This window comes from Sinohyriopsis cumingii, chromosome 19, assembly GCF_028554795.1.
Source record: "Sinohyriopsis cumingii isolate HCF-2022 chromosome 19, ASM2855479v2, whole genome shotgun sequence".
Classification (NCBI taxonomy): domain Eukaryota; kingdom Metazoa; phylum Mollusca; class Bivalvia; order Unionida; family Unionidae; genus Sinohyriopsis; species Sinohyriopsis cumingii.
The window spans coordinates 55,598,254-55,622,726 of NC_142979.1; the positions used below are offsets into that span (position 1 = coordinate 55,598,254).

The 24,473-nt window shown below is 34.6% G+C and overlaps 1 protein-coding gene across 1 annotated transcript in view; it reads right to left on the reverse strand.

The window, feature by feature from the left end:
• LOC149775738 (LIM/homeobox protein Lhx1-like) overlaps window positions 1–24,473 on the reverse strand; it is a 70,603-nt gene that overhangs the window by 10,455 nt on the left and 35,675 nt on the right. The gene's annotated exons all lie outside the window — the stretch shown is intronic.

Consider the following 24,473-nt stretch of genomic DNA (forward strand, 5'->3'; position numbering starts at 1 on the left):
ATAATTTCGGAAATACTCGCCTTGTTTAATTAATATCATGTTCAATACAATTTTCGCTACAGACTGAAATAAACAACAGTAACTAATTGATTCAACAACTCACGCAACATAAACTTTTAGATGCATGTGATTAAAGTCATATGAATTTGACGGGGATAAGCATGACAAAAACCGTTCAGATGTCTAAAATTTCCACAGGTTGTGTTTGTTTGTTTGTTTATTTTATTGTTTGTTTGTTCTTGATTTGCTTGCTTATTTACAGGATGAAGTGTAATGTCCAATTCGTCTCCAAAACCAAATTCCAATATATCATCACTGTCTCCAAAACAGTCTAAATTCCAATGTTTCATCACTGTCTCCAAAACAGCCTAAATTCCAATATATCATCACCGTCTCCAAAACAGTCTAAATTCCAATATATCATCACTGTCTCCAAAACAGTCTAAATTCCAATATATCATCACTGTCTCCAAAACAGTCTAGATTCCAATATATCATCGCTGTCTCCAAAACAGTCTAAATTTCCATATATCATCACTGTCTCCAAAACAGTCTAAATTCCAATATATCATCACTGTCTCCAAAACAGTCTAAATTTCCATATATCATCACTGTCTCCAAAACAGTCTAAATTCCAATATATCATCACTGTCTCCAAAACAGTCTAAATTTCCATATATCATCACTGTCTCCAAAACAGTCTAAATTCCAATATATCATCACTGTCTCCAAAACAGTCTAAATTCCAATATATCATCACTGTCTCCAAAACAGTCTAAATTCCAATATATCATCACTGTCTCCAAAACAGTCTAAATTTCCATATATCATCACTGTCTCCAAAACAGTCTAAATTCCAATATATCATCACTGTCTCCAAAACAGTCTAAATTCCAATATATCATCACTGTCTCCAAAACAGTCTAAATTCCAATATATCATCACTGTCTCCAAAACAGTCTAAATTCCAATATATCATCACTGTCTCTAAATTCCGATCATTGTTGATCAACCTCGGATACGAATCATAAAGTTAGGTTTAAGTAATAGTTAAATAATACTCTCTTTAACGTATACGGCTTAAACATCCTAACTAAACTGTTGCCATATATGCCTGCTAATTACCACAGCCTGTTGAATAGCATTAAAATTATGTTCGTGGAACAAGAATGTCCCACTACAGTGCCGATGGAACTAACCTAGAACAAAGGCTTAGCCAGAACGGACATGCGTAAGGACAGACAAGGATGTAATAACTTGCAAACTTGTGAGATACCCCGCTTATCATATACGCTAAATGGGCACACTTTTTGGTTTATTATTTTTATATGTCAACTCTTTAGCATATCGCTTTCTGTGAATCGGATTTATCCAACACGCTCATGAAATTCATGTGCAGCATTTTCGTTATTAATGGGCTGCGACCTTGGAAATTTTCCTTATCCCGGCTTCTTGAACCGCTTTGTTTTACTATCACTATTAACAATATGACGGCCATCTTTCCAATCGAAAGTCATATGAATTTTGGGAGAAAAAAACGGACGACTATAACAAAAACGCACAGTAGTGGTTACGTATGTCGGAATATGGCACCTTTACCGTACAAAAAATTCATGTCCCTCGTTTGGTCTCAAGTTGACACTATCTCTTCTCCCTATTTCATCATCGAATTAATATTTATCTTTTTTTATAGAAATTCCAGTCTGTGTTTCAGTTTATAATGGAAGGTAACAAATGATAACCAAATGATAATTTACCACGATGGGTTAAGCCATATCTCTTAGTCGCATATATTTCTTACTCACGTTAGAGCTGATGGATTTTAATCACAATATTTTACTATAAAATGGATTTCAGACATGGCAGAACATTTAAATCGCTAGGAGTCAGTTCTTAATACACTTTATTAAAAAAAGAAATAAGGTTTTGACATTTTTAGAAAATAAGAAACGTATTCACTGCGGGTGACCGGGGAGCCTGTCAGTTTGTCCAGAATGTCTAACAGTCGGAATTTAACAATCACCTTTCGTGAGAATAGCAGATTAAATTATACATAAAACGAATGGTGTACACGTTGCGGCAGGTTCTGGCGGGAAAAGGTTTGAGTTTCACCATGACTCTCAGCTCAAGCAACGATTCTATGTCAGAAGCAATTAGATCCGATATTAAGTATGGACCGATGCAATAACAACGAACATATTTCATTGCCTCTTCTTTAATTCTTGAAACTTGATCATACCTAGAACTTCAAAAAGGCGCATACAAATTCGCCGCGATTGCTGACAAAGCATTTGGACGTGTCACACTTTACGGTGCTAAGCGGTCGCGTAAATTTTAAAAAATTTACACTTCCTCTTTAGCCTTTCTGTGAACCGAACTGTCTGAATTTGCTAGAAACGTGTGAAATGCAGTTTCAACCAAGCTTGGCAAATGTTGACCCAAGGAACTAGACTAAAGCAGCGCTTAAAAGACAAATGGATGACATATTTTTGAAATTGTATACTTTTTTCACTGCTCATTGTATAAATTCTCGACGCAGTAGTTTAATACAATAATCAAAGACTTTTCTGGCGGACTAGTTGAAGATGGAAATTAAGTTAGTTTAAGTTTAATGAGTTTGGTCCAATAATCTTTTTTTACAAAATAATGATGCTACGCTGTAATAAAGATAATACGCTGTAATACTACGCTGTAATAAAGATACTACGCTGTAATAAAGATGACACGCTGATTTTACATGCATGAATTTATGAATCACTTAGAAATTCAGCAAGGTTAGTGCAATATTTTGGACCAGAATTCATAATTACAACATCACCAACAACAACATGGACCAGAGTTCATAGACATAACACATTTCTTAAAATTTAACTAAGTGAGATCATTTCAACACAGGCGTCAATATTTATTTTCAGATTCTTTCTTTTATAAAATGGTAGACAAAACTTTAACCAAAAGACATTCTAACCACACCAGAAATAGAAATCATACAAATACATCCATCTTTATTCAGATTCCCAATCTATTACTAAACATGAAAGAACATATACAATCTTCTGTATAAGCACATGAGGTATTGATGAGGTTTTCACGTGATTTATCTATTATAAAAACTTTAACGCACTTTACTGCATATTGTATGAAAATAGTTTTACACTTTCAAGACAAGATGCGTCTTAACATTCAAATTAATTGACCTTTCCATACAGAAATAGAACGTAGGACATTCCAATGTCTTTATAAAATCAACTTTATTAAATTTCTTCCAATCAATTCATTCCATTATAATTATCTTATTTCCAACCGTGTGTGTGTGTGTATATATATATATATATATATATATATATATATATATATATATATATATATATATATATATATATATATATATATGTGTGTGTGTGTGTGTGTGTGTGTGTGTATAGAGAGAGAGAGACAGACAGACAGAGAGACAGAGACAGACAGACAGACAGACAGAGCAATATGATTGACATTGTCTTAATGAAATTTGGGATTTATATCTGACACAGCTAAAGGAGAAGAAAAAAATCCCCATCTACCCCCTTTTAGGAGGAGGAAAAATAAGAAAACCCAGCATAAGATTCTAGTGCATCTGAGAAATTCGCAGCCCACAACATGACTTTCTTCTCATTCGTAGCTTCCTGGTCAGTATTACTGTCATCCCACTCGTGTATATCGCCGAGGTCGTCTTAACAGACTGCGTTTTATCTTGGGCGATAAAAAAGATTTTCGGCAAATTACTGCGCCGATAAACAGCCGATAATATGTTATTATCTCGATTAAATAGCAGAGGTTATCTGAATTGTGTAGCTCCGGTAACATCAACATGTACATGTTTGCAAGTAAAAACGAATGAAAATAAAAATATGAGGGATAGGGGGAGGCGAGAACCCTCATACTGCACTTTCGTATCCTCCAAATTACATTTGTAGATCAAAACATACATTTTAGCATTTAGCTAAGTCATAATAAACCTTGTATTTCCCATTGGATCATATACGTAGCAACCATTATTATTCCTATGGAGTAAAATATGTTATGTGTAAACTTTAAATCCATGGATGCGTTGCGGAATCTAACTTGACTGGCTTGTTATTCATATATAACTACTGCTTCCATGGTGATGTAATTGTTATTCTTGTATAACCGCGGTTTCCACGGTGATGTAATTGTTACTCTGTATAACCACTCTTTCCAATATGATTTAATTGTTATCATTGTGTAACCACTGATTCGAAGGTGATGTAATTGTTATTACTCTATAACCATTTGTAAGGATATTCTCCAAATAATAAAACTTTAGAGAAAAGTTGATTCATTTTTAATAATGAAGTGGACTATTTTGAATAAAGAAGTGGATTTATTTTGAACAAAGGTGTGTGTGTGTGTGTGTGGTGATTTGGATTTTTTAACGGAGCGTTAACAATTTTAGTCATATTGGTACGATGTCTGCAGTGTGGCAGTTTATAGTGATGTCTAGCATAGGGGCATCATGCTGCAGACTTGTAGAATCATATCCACACAGTCACGTTTCCATGACACCAGGCCGACCAGTCCTAACACCAGGCCGACCAGTCCTAACACCAGGCTGACCAGTCCTAAAACTGTCCAGTCCTAAAGGCCAAGCGAGGCAGCTGCGAGTACGGTTTTTAAAAGTTTTTGGTATGACGCAGCCGGGGTTCGAACTCGCAGCCTCCCACATCTAAAGCGGATGCTATAACAACTTAGGCTACCGGAGCAGTCCAACAAAGACGGTATTTCATATTGAATAAAGGAGTGGATTCAATTTGAATAAAGAAGTGTATTTTATTGGAATATATGTAAATCGGCATTGTTAAAAATCAGCCCATATGAATAGCTTAAGAATTAAGGTCAAATTTAGTGTCTGAATCTTCACGATCACTCGAGAATGATAATGTGCATTCTTTCCGTACAATCAACCAAACCTCGGGCATCCTTATTAATTAGGGAGGAAAGTTCCAAATCTAGTATAGTTTTACCGGTCGTGTACGGGTTTCTTCTGTACGTTTGTTGTTTCCTTATGGTTAAGTCTACCTTCCAATTAGGGGCCCCGGGAGGCGAAATGGTATAAAACGCTCGCCTCTACAGATCACTGCCATCTCACCCCTGTTTTAGTGGGTTCGAGTCTCGGGATTGGCATATGTGGATATGTTGGAAAGCTGTCAGTAGCTTCCCGTGGGTCAGTGGGTCTTACAGGAGTTTTCACCGGGTCTTCCTCCACCAGTTACACTGGCCGCCATGTATAGCCTAACTTGCGGTGAGAAATGGCGTTAAACCCACAAACAACAACTTTCCTATTAATGTGCGACGCATACGGTACTTAAAACTAACTTACAGCATATACTTTTTTATAAGTTACGTGCAACTGCAACTGCACAATGCGCCGGCACATCCGAGTCTAAGATTATGACCAAATGATTACTCCTAACTGCTTACTTTCATAATATATCGACGATCCATCTAGTTATGTCGTTAAATGTTCGTGGGCCTAAGATCTTCAAAAAAATTGGAGTAGATATTCAGTGTCTTCTTGTCCTTATCCAACCCCATACAATGGATTTAAGCCCCCCACCCAACTCTTCCAAATATTTGTTCGCATATTACCGCTTTACTATATGATTTAACGTAGATCCGCTGATGGCTGTCGGTTTCAAAATGGTTGTTGTTTTCAAAACAGCTCCCTGTATAGAATAATTGGATTAGAAAGGAAGCAAGTGACCTCAACAATCCACACAATTAACAAATCTTCGTCTCAGCTGGGGTCGTTTGGAAGAAATATAGGTACTGTTGCCTACAGCGTGTTATTTTTGTACACGCCTGAGACGTCTCGAACTCGTGGAATCGAAACACTTCCTCGCCTGGATTGACAACCCCATGTGATGCAAATTGCACTGACAATTCAAATCAGAATGTTTTACCTACCTTATCAGATCAAATTTAATTGCTGCGGGCTCGACAACAAAACACGCAACTACCGATAAACCGACGTAATAACACATGCAAAGCGATAGAAAACATTCCTCGATAGTGTGATGGAATGGCCGAATTATTTAGACGGCAGCTAACACCCTCTGTTTTTATTGTTAATGCAGCTAAACAACTTTAATTACAACAAAGAAACAATTACTTAAATCAAGGCAGTTATTGTTGTAGATAGAAAATGACGAATCATCAATTATGAGAGAAAGGCGACAGAGTTTTCAGGTATTACAGGTATATCATTTACAGGTTTACATCTTATTTTAGATTTCTTTATACTCAGAGGATATAGCTTCCGATGGTTTCAATACTCAGATTACATTAATAGAGATTTCATGTTCCAAAACGAAAAAGATATTACTACTTCTACAACCATTATTATTATCATTATTATTATTATTATTATTATTATTATTATTATTATTGTAATGACTTACATGCTAACGTATCAATGTTACATAAGTAGCAGCGAAGACAAAAAGGACACAAAAAGAGAAGAGAAAGTTAAATCCATTTACTATAGATGTAAGATTTAACAAAGCGATGGAAAAAGGAAAATAGTTAGAAATACAGTATATATATATATATATATATATATATATATATATATATATATATATATATATATATATATATATATATATATATATATATATGTGTGTGTGTGTGTGTGTGTGTGTGTGTGTGTGTGTGTGTGTGTGTGTGTGTTTGCATGTATAAGAGGGTGGGGTGGGAGTCTGCATTTGCGTGTGTCTGTGCTCTAGTACTTAAACCGCTTATTTCTTCGAATCATATTTGTCAAACCTCCGGTTCACAATCTCGCAAACTAAAATCAGCCAATGAACTTTGGTCATTATTATCATCATTATCACCATCAACACTACCATCATCATCATCATCATCATCATCATCAGTATTATTATTATTACTATCATCATCATCATCATTATTATTATTATTATAATTAGTAGTAGTAGTATTGTGTGTGTGCATGTGTGATTTGGATTTTTAACGTAGCTTTTTATATATAAAAAAATCAGTCATATCGCTATCATGTCTGTACTGTGGCAGTTTATAGCGATGTCTTGCATTGTGGCATCATGCCGCAGACATAGAGACAAAATGTGACTGAGTGGGACATCATATAGCATGATGTCCCACCTAGTCACATTATCCTAATCCCAGGCCAACTTTATAAGTCTTTCGTATGACTCGGCCGGAGTTTGAACCCATGGCTTCCTGCATCCGAACCGGACGATCTAACCACTCGGTCACTTGAGCGGTATTATCATTATTATTATTATTATTATCATCATCATCATCATCATCTATTATAAAAAAAATCTGAATGCAATACAAAGCTGACAGAGAAAGCACTTTACATTACATCATATCAGTTGTTAGAAAAACAGAATCGATGATTTTAAAGGACGAAATAAGACAGAAAAAACTTTATGGTTTACTGGCTAACTGAATAATTTTTGCTTATTTACAAGGGGGTACTTGATTGAAGTAGGCAGGCATTTATATCGAATTTTAATGATGACAGAGCATTACAATATTTTTTTATATGTTTAAGTTTTAATTAGTCAGCTGTCGGTACTCACAAAGATCCTCGATATGAAAGCATATTGAAACATTTTCCTTTATTTCCCTGCACATAATTCATTATATATATTCATTAATTTATCGTGTTTTATTTACCATTTCTCTTCATACTTTCATAGTATGATGTTTATGGAATATATTACAATTGATTTGTGTATATGCGTTTTGTATGTGTTTGACACATTATTGTACGTGCCAGATTTGTACGTATTTGACATGGTATTTACATGTGATTTTGTATATGTTGTACAGATTTTTGCATGTGATTTATATGTTTTACTGTATTTGTATATGAGGCTTGTCCGTTTTTGACAGTTTTATACATTGCTTTTTTTGCACAATATATTCTTAGCATTATATATTAATAAAATAGCCAATTAAATTTCCCTATGTTTGCAAAACAGTGGCATATTTTTATTTTTCATATATTTTTACCTAATTTTACTGTTTATCTTAAAATTAAGTATAAGATTCTCGATATTATTATTATTATTATTATTACAATTTTCATTTGTAAAACCAACAGAATACTACAGTTACAATTTTATCCCACAATTAAACCACACACTTCACGGCATCATTGAGCGTATACTATTAAAACTGTACAAACTGCGGACTGATGTCACCTATTCTTTCAACAAAACAAAACAAAAAACGTACCCATTATCTATTTATGCTTGAGAAAATCTATATTAAAAATGGGTTACATCCTTCTTTGCCCTTTAAATTAAACAAGCATGGCAGTGTTCTAAAAATCAGCCATTTGTTTCGTCTGAAGTAAGTTCGCGTTTTATTTCACTCTTTTTCGTTAATGTAGAAATCTTCATTATTTTGACAAATTTTTTCTTCTCTGTACCAAAATGTAAATATTTCTTATTCTTCGCGTATCACTCATATGTGTGTCTCTCCATTTTATGTTCAATATTGTCCCATGATATACAGCGAAAGAGGGGGGACGGGGTGCAAGCAGGGCGATGGGTACTCATGGACTCGGATTTGTTTCTCATTTGAAACTGAATTATAATTATCCCATCTCTCATTTCCCCGCCCCGCCCCGCCCCCCCCCCCAACTAAAAAACAAACGATGTGAGCATTAATGCTTTTCATTCATTCGTCTCAAGACCAGCTTAATAGACGCCACGTTCGAAGATTACTTACTCGTTGCTGAAGTACCTATGCGTGTGTGGTCCTACCATGATGAAGAACAACTGATGCTGGCAGTTAACCATACACTTTATTAACACCGGCCTCATAACCTATTATTTCTGACATTTTCATCGTCTTATATAACAATCATAACGCCTTGAAAGCAAAACTGCATTTGTTTTCAGTTTGTGACGGGTTTAGTAATTATTTCCAACATTATTTTCTTTTACTTGGAATAAATACAGCCAACAGGAGTTTGAGCTCGGGTAAGAAGGAAACAAATGTGTCTGTTTTCTCAAAATGTCTTTCTACATTCAAAATATGCTATGAGAGATACATTCCGAAATTTGAATTTTTTTTGTTGTTGTTGTCGTCCATCTTGGCTTTGAATGTTTATCAGGTGTTCTTAATTTTTCTTTCGTGAAGAGGAAACCCTATGAATTGCATTTTTTTTTTCTTCTATTGATAATGTCGCTTTTAAATTCTTGCATTAAAACAGATTCATATGTATGTATATCTTGCTGAAAATCTCAGAATGCGTTATCTTTTTATTATGTTTTATCAACTGATAAAATTATATTTGTTTTTCATTTTTACATTGCCGAATGTCTTGTTGAAAAATCAAGGAACGCGTGTTCTTTGTTTTGTTGTTGCCTTGTTTGTTCCTTTGTTTCTTTGTTTTCTTGTTGTTTTCTCCAACAATCATTGACTCGATGGCTCTGTTTCAATTATTACTGTCAAGTGCATTGAAGTAAAATCGGTGATAGAACGAGAAGAGTAGATCGGTAGCACAGTCAAAGTTTTGCGAACACATATCCACCCTCAAAAGCACCAGATCGGGAAGACAATTCCAATAAAAGGTCCAGTACGTTGGTGAGTGGAAGTGCGCTTGATAAAAATATAATTGTGATAAAGAAGACATGGCAGGTCAAACTCTAGCAGAACAATTGCGGGTCGCAATCCACGGCATCGTCTAGCCAGTCTAGTCAATTAAACTGATTGCTGAAGACAGTTGCAAAAGTCGAGAATCCCCTCAAACTCGGTAATTTTTCATGAAGAACTTAAAGAGCTGAAGAAAAGATACTCGACGATAACACTTGAATGTCAACAGCGGTTAATTCGATATGCCTGATGGCAAGAGGGAATTCGCCCTTCGCCCTTTGTAATAAGAATCAGAAAAGAGACAAGACAAGGAGATAGCACCTGCTCCCTTAATCTTAGAAAACGGAGAACACTTCCGACTTTAACAAAGGGTCAGATAAAAGTGGGCACTGGCGGAATATAACATTTGAGAATATGTATAAACAGTTCATCAGTTTTTGCGAGTCACTCGCGTCAACGCCGAAAAAATTACTATTGCAAATCATTCTATTTCAGCATATGCACACGCCTATATTTCATACAATATATGTACAATATTCATCATATTTGCTGTAGTATGAATGGTTTTCTGCCTTTTAAAGGCCAGATTAGTTTTTATTAGGTATAAATTGTACCCCATTCGACCATGTCGAGTAAGACTTATTTCGTCTTTCGTCGTTGGCGGCCGTGGTACTGTACAAAATATCGATTAAATCACGAATGATCTTATATTCGGCCTGTTCAAATCAAAATACAAAACAACACATTGCAAGCAAGATCCTTTGTATGTGAAAAGAAAAAAAGAAAAAGCAAGCAACATCCTGAAATATTCTATATATGAATGGCTTTACATACGATACACACGGTGTGCAACATGTGTTTATCAGCCTACTTTAACTACCAAAGTATGTTTTTCCATATATTATTCATAATGTATATTTTGAATGGTTCCGTGCTTCAAGCAAATATTGTCATGGTTACTTGTGTCAAGCAAATGTGCGTGTACGTGTTTGGAATATTGTACTATTTATCAGTATGGGTTTGGAAATTGTCCTTTTCACTAAACTCTTTCCCGAAAGGTTCCTAGACATGTTTTATTTGATAACGTTTTATTTATAATAAGGACGACTACATCCAAATTTTACAAATGAAAAAAATGGCTGTAGCCCACCTAAACAAACTTTATCACTCGTATTTTTAAATTAGCTCACAAAAATGAAATGGTATCCCCTAAAATATGCGTATAAGCATTTGGATCTAGTTTAATACCTCACATGTGTGTGAATGTCACTGCATTATCCACATTATAATATTACTCGCTTTCCTTGAAATAAAGTGGGGCTTCTTTTGAAGAACATTTATGCGACTTGGGGCAAAAATATACTTTTTGTAATGCATTAAATTAGTGTCTGGCATACATTTTCTTTTCAATTGTTTTATCCTGTGTACATTAGTACGGGTGAGTGTTAAACAGTGTGCAACTTTAAAATGTTTTTACAAATGGTCATAGGACGTATATATAGGGTGAACGACACTTTAGCACAATCATGGCAATATTTACCGAGTAAGTTTAGGCATGAAATATCATACAAAACAAAGACAATTTTCTTTTTTAAAAAGTATAGACCGCACTGTTTTAAATGTTCAAGACCTTTTCAGTTTGAGTAACATCACGATGCGCAACCCAGGTTGAACAGGTTGCCTCAATTAGTTGCCTTCAACGACACGCAGGAGGGCATATCGGCCGTTCTCTACAAACCCAGACCAAATGAGGGTCAAGAAGGTCTTCTCGTGCATCCGAGATCCTGATTTCTTTAAATCAAAATTTATCCGTTGCACTCACGTATCCATAATACTTTATCAATCAAAATATATCATTGAAGAAGTCGTAAAATGCTCTCTAAAATTGTCGTATTTTGTTAGAAAATTCGTGTGTTTTCGGCTGGAAAGAAATTGTCTGGTCACCTTTTAAAAAAAGAAATTAAAACTCTTCAACGCTTTTAGGTTATAGACGTCTTCTAGTTAAAAATGAACTGGACAAAGACATTTTCCAAAATGGGAATATTGTACAAATTTACATTTCAGCTGGCTTTTCTCCTGACGATCAGAATTCTATTGACAGCTAGGTCTTCGAAGAAGCCGATAGCGACATTTCGTAATAAAATGGGACCTACAAGACCTTATCGGATCTCTCAAGGATGTCGATGTCAAGTTAAGCAGACACGTGCCGTGTTAATGACAGAATCAAAGAACATTATATTGAAGAATAAATGAACCTACGATCGGCGTTTCGTAGGTTAGCAATAAAAATGGAATGCTTTGTTATTCTTATGATATAAACTAAAAAAATATATATATTTAATATAACTGAAATTAGAAATCAGAGCACAACGTGCTTCCCGTATATGACTGCAGTGTCTGTCCTTTATGATAATGTCAGACGTCGACCGAATTCACTCAGGTAGAATAATAATGAACAAAGATAAACCTTACTTCAGTATATAACAGTTTTTCTCAGAACATAAAACAAATGCTTCATTTTCAGAATGATCCAGTCGGGATAAGACATTTGCGTGTTACTCACTAATAATAATAATAATAATAATAATAATAAAAATAATAATAATAATAATAAATTATCTTTAACGAGGATAACTCACTGCCGCAAACAAAAGAGGAATTTGATTGGGTGATTGTATTCTGTTCTCCTTGTTCTACCAAATCAGATTTGTTTATGTCAATAAAAAGGATAAAGCTTTCAATATCGTTTTGTAGTATGTGATGAATAACTTGTACAAACAAAACAGTAGAACTGAAACATTTTCAACATTTTTCATATCGAGAAAAAGCATAAATTATTCATATGCATCAGTTTTCTTCTGAACGCAGGAGATCTAAAAATCACTCGCCAAACATTAGTGCCTCTATCTATATCATAAAATACATCGTAAAAATTTATCAAATTGGAAATAATTTCTGAAAGGTTATGAAAATGTCAAGAAAGACTAGGTATGCACTGGACAAGATCCTGGTCGATAAGACATCGTAATAAGTTAATTTCTTCATCTAGCGTCGCTTCATCTGCTACACGAGTAATGGGGGTGTTCTATGAGATGACGCTTGCACTGTTGCCTTTCATCGGTGTGCTTTATTCAAACTGTTACTTCCAGCATTTTGCAACAGCTTAGCGCCGATATCAGGAGGTTACCCAGGGGAGAGCTAATGGCCAACCGATATTTCATAGCACAGTGTGACATTAACTTTTTCTTCTCTTCCGTGTACTCGGGATACGTTATCTGCCGTGTATAAGAAAACTATTCCTAAAATCAACAATGCCCCTATTTTATATATGAATTTGATTCCTTTATTTTGGAAATGAATGCCACCCATAAGAGTAGATATATACTAAGCACGCTTCTTTAACCACATTATTTTCCAAATAAAGATGAGAGATATACTTCTGAACATTATTTACCAATTAATTGACGAGTTATTGAAAAAGGTGCAGTCTTCAGTTTACAAAACGTCATTCTGAATTAACCGATCGATATCTATCAATTACTGCACATTGGTGATGCCACTACACTCCTGTCCAAGTAGGCTGTTAGCCACCTCTTAATCGTTTTCTTCCCACAGGCAGCCTACTTGTCAGAGTTGTGGGAAGGAGGAGTCAGACACTACTCCAACTTTCACTATATACAATAATAAATTTTTAATATTAGCATAACTTAGCCGTTCTGTTGAAATACGGACAAAAAACAAATTGCTCTCTCCTCTCTCTCTCTCTCTCTCTCTCTCTCTCTCTCTCTCTCTCTCTATATATATATATATATATATATATATATATATATATATATATATATATATATATATATATATATATATATGTGTGTGTGTGTGTGTGTGTAACCAATTAGTGGCCGAGTGGTCTAAAGCGCTCGCCGTTACGGATCACTGCCATCTCACCTCTCTCTGCGTGGGTTCAAGTCTCGGATTCAGCCTATGTGGCTATGTGAGAAAGCTTGCCAGTAGCTTTTCGTGGGTCGGTGGTTTTCGTTAAACCTTACAACAACAACAACAACAACCAATTAGACTCTATAAGTATAGCTTATTTTTTCCTTCGTGAGCCCCCGTACAGGCGACGTATCGTAGGTAAATATTGTGTGTGCCCAGTCACCGTGAACACCTATTTATACTTTGCATTGATCCTTTCCAGCTGGCTTGCCTGATGAGAACAAATAGGCATCAGTTAGAATCCAGTCAAGTGTAAAGCCCAATCATGTCTTCGCAATTTCATGTGCCACTGTTACTGACCGAACGGAGAGAAAATCAATGATTATCGGTTGGCGTCATACTTCATCAATTGAGCATTTTCTATCGTAGAGTACAGCAAATAAAAATCGTCGCGAATCTTCATGAAGGTCTATATAACGTCTTCTTCAAATGCATACCATTCAATATGGATCATTTTCGAACGGATATGTTTCCTAAACATGTAATACGAAGGTTATATATAAACGCCCTTTCTCAAAATAGCCGTTTAAATAAGTCGCCTTGATCAATAACTGCCATCTCACCTCTGTCAGCGCGGTTCGAGTCTCTAGCTCAGCCAATGTTGCCATATGAGAAAGCTTGCCAGTGGCTTCCAGTGGGTCGGTGGTTCTTACTCAGGCTTTCTGGGTTCTTCTTCCACCAGTTGTAATGGCGGCCATGTTGGTGTTAAACACAAAACCACAACAACAACAACAGAAGTCTCCTTGGCGAGATCAATGGCCATATCTTGGTTGCTAAGATGCATACAAATTTGCGTGTCATCTCCATTTCGTGCAGAAGAAAAGAGAACACCTGCAACACTTCTCCAAATTTGGATCCAAATGTAAGCAAACAGACAGCTTTTAATTCCAGTCCTTTCAACTTATTTGATCGTAAAAGATATTATCAATAGGTTTTAAAATGCATACCTATTGCTTATCAAAATAATCAATTTCTAAATTTTCCACGTCTGCAAAAAATGAAAATAGTCGTAGAATGGAATTTAATCGTGCTCTTCATTCGATCAAAGAAAACTGGATTTCGAGGTTTTATAGCTTTATGGGAGATCAGACACACATTATTAAATAAAGGATACTAATGTACAATTAAAATCGAAACAAGAACTGTGTTTTGGAAAAAGCTGGCGAATAAATAGAGGATATCTACCAGGTTTTGTTCTAGTCGATACGTTGAAATATTACCCCGGGGACAATACAAAATGTTTCCACTTTACGAGTTAAATATCTCCTTATATCTACATAATAAACGAAGATTTCATTTTTATTGTATATGTTTAAAGACAAAATTGTCAATTTGCATTGATATTTTTTCTCCCTTCTCTGCCACTGCAATTAAGAGATGCGTTTTATCGATAAAAAGAAGTTCCAGACTTTTACAATAAGTTCTGGACAGCTCCTTTTTTTTTCTTCAATTTAGCTCCTACATATAATATTTCAAAGTCTATTTTGTCAAATTTGGCACGACCTTCACGAGACAAAATGAACAATATTTGTATTTTGTAAACACGTTTCTTCAGTATATTGATACAATGAACATTATTAAAACGGGTTCTATTAAAAAAAAATCATAAAACTCTCATATCCGACAAACTTCAGAGTATAGCATCAATAAATAAAAGATCTTAAATTTTGTGAATAAACCTATAACGATTTTGTTTCTGTTTTTACATATCACTTCATTTAAACGTAACGTGTATGCTTGTGTCAAGCTTGCAGTTTAGTTCTGTGGCAGACGCTACACCCAGATTTCGATTGCCACTTCGTCTTGATTTTCAGCCAACACTCCTCTACAACAGAATTGTACATGGTTTTTACAACAGAATTGTACAAAGTTTTCACAACAGAATTGTACAAAGTTTTCAAACATGATTATGATTGTGACGAGAGATAACAGATACTTACTTAAATAATTTTATCGAATATTTAATCAAAAGTTTTCTCTCCTTAAAATGTGCATCGGAATATACGGTACGATATTGGTGACAGAGAATATCGAATAAAAACAAGTAATCATGGCAAGTTCGGTCACTGACAATGTGCACGGTTCCGGTGGAGAACTATTTTTATAAAGTTAATACTTGAATCCAATTGTGTATTGTCAGGAGTTTGTTTGATGGCACCTTTCACTGATTATATAGAGGAAACGAGGCAGCGAGTTGTATATCAATGATACAGCGTACATACTGTACATATATATTTATTTATATCACATACAAATACACATATTTGCCCTTTGAACGGAGTTAAGATTTACTACAGGCAGCTGTGTATTGGCCGAGTGAATGAACTCTTCACATACCCGAGTGTGTCCGCTACAAAATGTAGTTCTATGCCTTTTTGTGGCTATTCAAAATCACCTTTGCATATTGATAAGTTGATTGTTTTCATTTTTTTAGTTTCTGTTTTTCTTCAAATTGATTAAATCAATATAATACACACTTATGATTTAAACATGAAAGATGGTTTTAATGGTGAAAGTAGAGCACCTGGTTACCTCCACCATTCACATGAACGCTAAGCCATTCAAGTACCGGCACATGAAAATTAATGTGGAATAAAAACTAAGTGTGTGTGTGTGTGTGTGTGTGTGTGACTTAGATTTTTAACGTAGCTTTAACAATTTTTCAGTCATATCGCTACGATGTCTGCCGTGTGACAGTTTACAGCGATGTCTAGCACTGGGGCATCATGCCGCAGACATGTAGCGTGATGTCCCACCCAGTCACATTATCTTGACACCAGGCCGACCAGTCCTAACACTAACCTCTAAATGATGAGCGCCAAGCGAGGCAGCTGTTAGTACCATTTTTGTAAATCTTCGGTATGACTCGGTAGGGGATCGAACCCACGACCTACCGCATCAGAGGCGGACGCCGTAACCACTAGGCCACTGCAGCGGTCAGAAACTAAGTGAAATGACGTACCAACAAGATGTAATTAAAATATTTTAAAATATATTTACAGTCAATCTGAGTCATTGTTCTGCTTTCGTAACAGTACCACTGACCATAAACTCTCTCTCTTTCTGGTCGGTTTGACTTTAAAACTCTCTCTCTCTCTCTCTCTCTCTCTCTCTCTCTCTTTGGTCGGTTTGACTTAATTTTTGCCATCATTAATAAGTCCAAAGACATAGTGGGATGACACAAACGAAAATCCTCTACGCTCGTCATTTCATAGATTTTAGCCCGTATCTTGCTACGATGAGAAAGAGAGAGAGAGAGAGATGTCTTTGGATATTTTTATATTTAATTAATGCTATTCGATTTTTAGAATATTATAGTATGTTAAAGAAACAACAGCAACTAAACATTAAATTCATCACTGTATGTGCACCACGCAACCGAGAAATTTACCGTATAATGCCGACGTGGTTTGCAACTGTATCATTGATAAACACTGTAGATAGATCCCAAGGAAAGTGCACACATATCGTTACGGAGAACCATATTCTTGTAGGTTACTTGGTGTAATTTCTATTTCAAGGTTTTAATCCAGCCCAAATTCCTTTATCTCTCACTCCACATTTCTACGTTGTTTGTCCGTTATGCATGAGAGAGGAGGGGGGAACAGAAAGCAAAAAGGATTGTGATGAAAATGTGTACCATATTAAATTCATTTACAAAACAGGGATTATTAATACTTTTTATCGTTATTTTCATACGTCACTAATGACTAATATGTGGAAATTGGTCATTGATCTAGAATCAACTGTAGACTCTCGCGACAATGTCTATATATGCATATTATTGCGCCATGGGCGGATCACGAGTTGATTTACCAATAGTATTGGCATATCAAACTGCTTTATACCAACATTGTAAATGTCATGTCATTTTTAATGTATGTGGTATATATATATATATATATATATATATATATATATATATATATATATATATATATATATATATATATATATATATATATATATATATATATATATATATATATATATATATATATATTAGAGGATCTACAGTTTGTAAGTTTCTTAAATCTGTTCATCTCGATGGAGGGGAGGGCTGAAGGAAGAAAGAGAGAAGGAGCAGTAGACGACGAAAAACTGAAATAGGACTGAATACGGAAATGCTATTTTGAATAAAATACATAGGGCATATGTATGTCAGAAATAGGAAAATAAAGTAGTTTCAAAAGCAATGTCGCAACCATAGCGATAAGTGGTAACATTAATTTCCTCCCACTGATACACTTCAGTATCTCATTATAAAATAGAAAAATATGATTTCGAACAAATGGTTTCACCAGCTGACCTATTGATATCGTCAATGTTTCGTTTTGTGGAATGATTGGGATTTATAGCAAAACATGAACTATCTCCGATTTTTCAATAGTCACGTCATTAGAGAGAGTCAACAGGTTTGATGCCATCTAGTTCTGAATTGTAGATTAATCCGTCCAAACATATATCGCTATTTCCGGTTCCCCTCTGTCAACTACACTTCCAAAACAGCAACGCAAAGTGGTTTCACATAGCATCGAACTGTAGTTATCATTCAAACACCTTTCTCTACCTGTACACGATCAAATTATCTTCTTAAAGAATTTCATAGCTATATGAATGAAAAGCATTTCTGTGTATTGATGCATATTAACAGCGTTGGCGGATCGGAATGGGTAGCTTGCAGAATCGTGTAGCATGATGGCCGTGTCCTATATATATATATTTATTCGTTTCCAATAAGTCCACATCGTTAAGCTTTCATCCTCCAATAAAATGCTACAGGTTCGCATAAATTTTACAGGAACTTGAATTTATTCGTGGTCCAGTGGATATCTGATTTAACGGATTAAGTTGTGTTGTGGAAAGAATCGCACGACCCATAAAAATAGAAAGCATGACAAGCTAGTTTGTACGCTAGAAATTGATATCAACATTCAGTCTAATTCTATGTAAAAATGAATCACACTTCTGTAAGGGCAAATCACACTATTCTCATTTCCCGAAACTTACCTCCTCCCTCTTCTTCTTCTTTATTTGTTTATTTATTTATTTATTTATTTATTTATTTATTTATTTGTTTATTATTATTATTATTATTATTATTATTATTATTATTATTATTATTATTATTATTATTATTCGTGATATCTTTTTTCAGTCGATAGCATAATTAGCATTAAAGTTAATGTCCCAAATAATCCTAATAAAAATGTATACAATATAAAGATGTATATTCATCAGTTAAAACAAGTAACCTTGATTAAAGCACTGACCAAAATGACATGTTAAATAATAGGAGATGATATCAAGAATTTAAAACAATAAAAAGGTGAAAATGTGTGCACAATAAAACTGGAATATAAATCTAGATATAATCAGCAGTGAGCCAAAAGGCATTCATTATATATGAACTTGAATGTGTGTGTGTGTGTGTGTGTGTGTGTGTGTGTGTGTGTGTGTGTGTTTAAGTTAACTAGTTGAATTTCTAATTTGAATAAGAATAATATATGCTGGTACTTTTGGATCCAATACAGCGACATACGAGTGATAAATCTGAAAACAAAATATAAAAAAAGAGCAAAACACAACACAAATATGGGTGCTTTTAGATTTTAAACAAAGTTTATTTTCATTATGATAATTATAGTCATCAAAATTAGGAAATTATTGTCTAAATCAAATTAATTCTTCAGACTTTGGCCTTAGAAAGAGTTGCATAGAACACGCAATATTTCAAAATATATAGCTGGATTTTTGTCTTCATCACAAACCTCGTTATAGTGAGGTCATGACCAGTTGATTAAAAGTAATTACGTCCCATGTCTTCCGCAAAAATATAAACGCCGCATTGAAAATGGTTATAGGCCGCCATTTGCTGGGCACAGAGTTATCTCCGCTGAAATACACCTGCTAAGTGATCATTCTTATCGCATCAGGAACGTGCAAGATACAACTTAGAATCGAATCCATGAATGGGGTGTTTAGACTGGAATTTATTTTCAACATTTCGTAAAAATTATATTCACGAACTCAGTAAGGCCAAATATATACAGTACACAAAATGTATCTGACCACAAACAGTGAGAGAAGGTAATATTTTTCTTGTTTTCAAAACCATCACTATATTATAGCAATAATAATCGTCCTTAAGTTCTTCAGAACACAAATACCCCTAATATGTTTTAATTACCAATATAAAACAATTCGTACATTTGTTCATTTGTACAGATTGTATATATTGTTTATATCTTATGCATGTGTATATTAAATAAACTTTCTTTTTAAAAAAAAATAAAAATGTACTTCTCTTACTTGGAATCACACAGAGTGATTTTCTTGTTCATTCGCAGTACTCGTGCCTGAATAATAATTTGGTAAGTTTTCAAATGAAATGTATTTCCAACTTTGCTCGATCTAGGACTCACAGACGCTTTATTGATATATTAAAGTTTTGCGTTTCTTAGGTAACGACTAGAAGGCTACAGCAATAATGAATCTTATTATTGGCACAAACTTTTATTATTATTTTGTATTTTAACAAATTGAAGCACAGAAAATTGCTTTCTTTTTCTTTTTCTTTATTCTTACCTTCCATTTAAGAAATATAATGCCACTAATAATGAATTTATCCTGTAATATGCAAATATGATAGTTTCAAAGTAAAAAAAAAAACGATTTAACATAACCGTACAAACAGGCGAAAATGTATAGCATGCAATATATGCTGAAAAAAAGTTATCAATGATATCAAAAGTATAATATACTCTATATGTATACAAATTTATATTGATCAGCTCTAAATCTAACGTGTATCTGTCCATTAAATGGACCGGCCGTCTGTCACTCTCTCTCTCTCTCTCTCTCTCTCTCTCTCAACCAATTTTCATCTGCATTCAAATTGGCTGGATAATTCATCACTTTTCGTCTATCCACGTCATAAATTCCAATATAAATATCGATCTTCATTTGTCTACAATCAATAATCTCTCTATTTTATCGTTTTAAAAATTCGAAAACTTCACACGTCTCTGGTCAAAGTGGCGTGTCAGGTATCTGACGTTGTGACGTTTTAAGTATGACGTCATTTTTATTTTATGTTGCGCATCAGAATGCGCATAAAGAAATGTGTGAATTGTCCTTAATTATTCGATCGTTTAACGTTTTGAATAGGAAATATTTATTTAAATACAAATCACTAGCGAATATGTGCTTATAGAGAGGTTTCAATTCCACTTGTTCTTTTGTGCTCTAATATTGACAACTTCACGCAACATATTTAGAATCTCAATAATTACTGTGAAATAAGAGCAGGGGAAAACAAACGTTCATTGATCATGCGTTGCTCTTAGCGTTTTATTTTCTGCATCATAAGTGATACTTTGCTATGCAAATACTGAAACAAAACTCAGCGCACGCGCGCGTGTGTGTAATTATCTGAGTTTAATTCTTGGGCCTCCGTATCATGTGGAATACTAGTCATTCTGTTAGGTTATATGAATAACACACGTGAAACAAAAATGATTTCATTGGTTTAGTGAATATTGTACATGGCGCTCATATTAAAAATGAAACCCAAACATGGCGCATTAATACCAAATTATGGAATATTGTGCAGCCAAAGAAACACAGCGAAATATAGATTTTACAAAATAACGCAACACTTAGAAAAAGGTGAGGCAGACACAACATCAAAGATTAGTGGTACCGTTGTGATTGTCTCAGTGTTGCTGTCATGGGGATGGATAAATAGGAAACAGAAGTATGCGTCATGATGGTTGCCAGGCTATTGTGTTCCGTCGGATAATACCTCAAGAAAGGATACAGATTATTATAGAGTCGCTTGTGTGCTTTTAAATTCCCCGTGCAGGATAAAATAGTGTTATTCAGAATGGACAAAAGTGCATTGTTCACGTTATAGAGAACTTCTTGACTGGTACAGTGTATTTCTTTTTTTTTAATTTGGATAAGTGATATTTTTCTTTGGATGTGAGCTAGATCCACTAATAAACAATACTGGTGTCAGGTAGAAAGGGTTGCAGTCATTGTGGTGGCCATCATATTTATGACGTGATCAGTCTTTGATTATTCCGTCGCCGTTTCTTAAGGAATAACCAGTAGTGGTTTATCGTACGTGGACAAGTGTTTACGATATAAAAACCCAGTGAATAGTTTACTAATCTACAGCCAATACAACTGGGTATTGACCTTCACCATTAACGTTAAACGTGTGTGCTGACACAAAAATGTATAATGGCGAGAACTGAAAACGGTTACAACTGACATATACAAAACAACAATTAACACACAATCTCCGAAAAATAATGACTCCTACATGTTAGAATCACTAGTGGCAGTTTACAACAAGAGATATAACAATGCAAAGTTGTGCAGAAACAATAAACAACCGGGATTCTTTAGATTATCACATAACCAACGGGTCAGTATATTTTGACCTAATTCGAAGTTGTGAACAAAGGAGGGAGAAAAAGCGTGGCGAGATATCGACCTTAGAAATTATATCCCAGTAGAGTTATGCAAGTAGGTTTTGAAGGAAAGATGTTAAGATAATTGTGTGTCGGGATATACGACAACAACAACAACTACTACTACTACTACTACAATAATAATAATAATAATAATAATAATAATAATAATAATAATAATAATAATAATAATTGTAAAATGTCATTAATTTGTAGATTGTATTGCAAACTTTGCATCGAGTGCATTGTAATATATATATATATATATATATATATATATATATATATATATATATATATATATATATATATATATATATATCGATGCTCTCCGGTGTCTCAAATTGCTGTTTACTCAAATTAAAGATGGGCTGAAGATGAAACTATATATATATATATATATATATATATATATATATATATATATATATATATATATATATATATATATATATATCGATGCTCTCCGGTGTCTCAAATTGCTGTTTACTCAAATTAAAGATGGGCTGACGATGAAACTGTCCATAAAGAAACTTATGGGATAAGGCAGTAACGAACACATGAAGAGTTTGGCTCACACAAATTCTAAAATCTAAATGTACTCTTTTTAACTCAATGTGCGTGATGCTAAGTTTCTTTCATTTTCCTCATAATCTGGTGACAAAGTTAGTAGTAGTAGTAGTAATAGTATTAGTAGTAGCAGTGGGAGTAGTAGTACAAGTATGTATTTCCATCTTCCGTTGTCATCAACATTCATCCATCTCTATTTCTCGTAGTTGAAATTATATCCTGGGTTTAATGCTAGAAGGAAGCGAAAACAACGCACCGTTACAGATGGCGCTCGTATGAAACAATAGCCTCACAACTAGATCATACATCTGTATATCGCTAAAGTGCTCCTAGCTTGCATCCAAACTGGTTTATCTTGTTAGTAGATAATATGCCCCTTTCATTTCATGTGGTTTTTTCTTGTTATAATTTTCTTTAATTTATACAACATTCTTGGTTCTCTGTTTCCAACTATAAATATTGCATTGTCCTACTCCTGTCGCTCTTTGTGCATGTTCTGTATTTGTCCCCTGTGAAAGGTCTTGCTTTCAGGTTGAAACATAAGGAAACTTTGCTATTTCTGCACCTTTTTCTCCTGTTGTGTCATTATATATAGTGAAACCTTCATGACCGAACCCTCAGTAAATCCAAATCATATTCAGACCGAAATAATGTTTCTGGTCACTGTTTTATTTTGATCAATATTGAGGCATTCCATTGAAAGTACATTGTAAATTAAGATAATGACATAACACGAATTTGTGGCCATCCCAAGGAACTATAACAATGTTTTGCAATACTGTACATAAGTCTGGAAGAGGCGAAGAGGAATGGGGGGAGAGGAGTAGATGGCTTGTTGTTAGGTTAGAGTGATTTCTAGTACGATTTTCCTTTAAAACATGTCACGACCTAAAAAACAGACAGAAATATCAACTCGACGTGTGCAACTGTAGATCGTCTGTCTATTACTAAAAAGAGAGCGGGCAAAGAAAGGTGTAGAGCACGTGCTCGTCAGTGTACCTCTTATGAACTGTATTCGAGATTAAACTTGACCAGAAAGTATAATAGTCTCAACCGTGTAAAGCGGGTCTCAAACGCACGTTTCGTATTCAATCATCAAAGCCGTGTAAATCTAGTCATAAACGATCGTCTCGTATTCACTATAAGTTCATCACTATATGCAATCAAAACTAAATTACAGTCCGCACAATAGGGCATGTTACGAATTTGCCTTGTTGTTATACATAGAATTTACCCACAAGACCTGACGTGCATTGCCAAATTGTTTACGGACAAATATAATAAAACTGGAGTTCCATGCTGAGATTCTGAAGCTGAACAATGTTGCTTTGCTCACATCATTGTGTTAAAAATAACACTTACTGTTAGGATATAAGGTAATTTTGCTTTGATCGTCTTAGAAACCATGTTACAAAGTTTGTCCATAGACACTACTCTCGTGGGACTATTTTTTTAGGGTCGATGTCATTACGCGTGGTGTACATCTGCCTGATTCGTAATTTGCCCAACAGCTAATCGAGCTGAACTGGATGAGCTAGGTGGATTGGGTGGTAAGACAAATTAGCTAAATCGCAAAGTAGACGCTTGTCATACTAGTATTTGTTTAACATTTGGTTTGGGGTGGGAATGCAGCTTCAACTCGGCGAAATGCAAACCCTCTACTCAGAAAATTGAAGTATATTATTAGCCGCAAACGTACAATTTACACTAAAGTAAACACCATAAAACCGTAACCTAACCAGAATATGTAACCAGTCAATGATCTTTCAA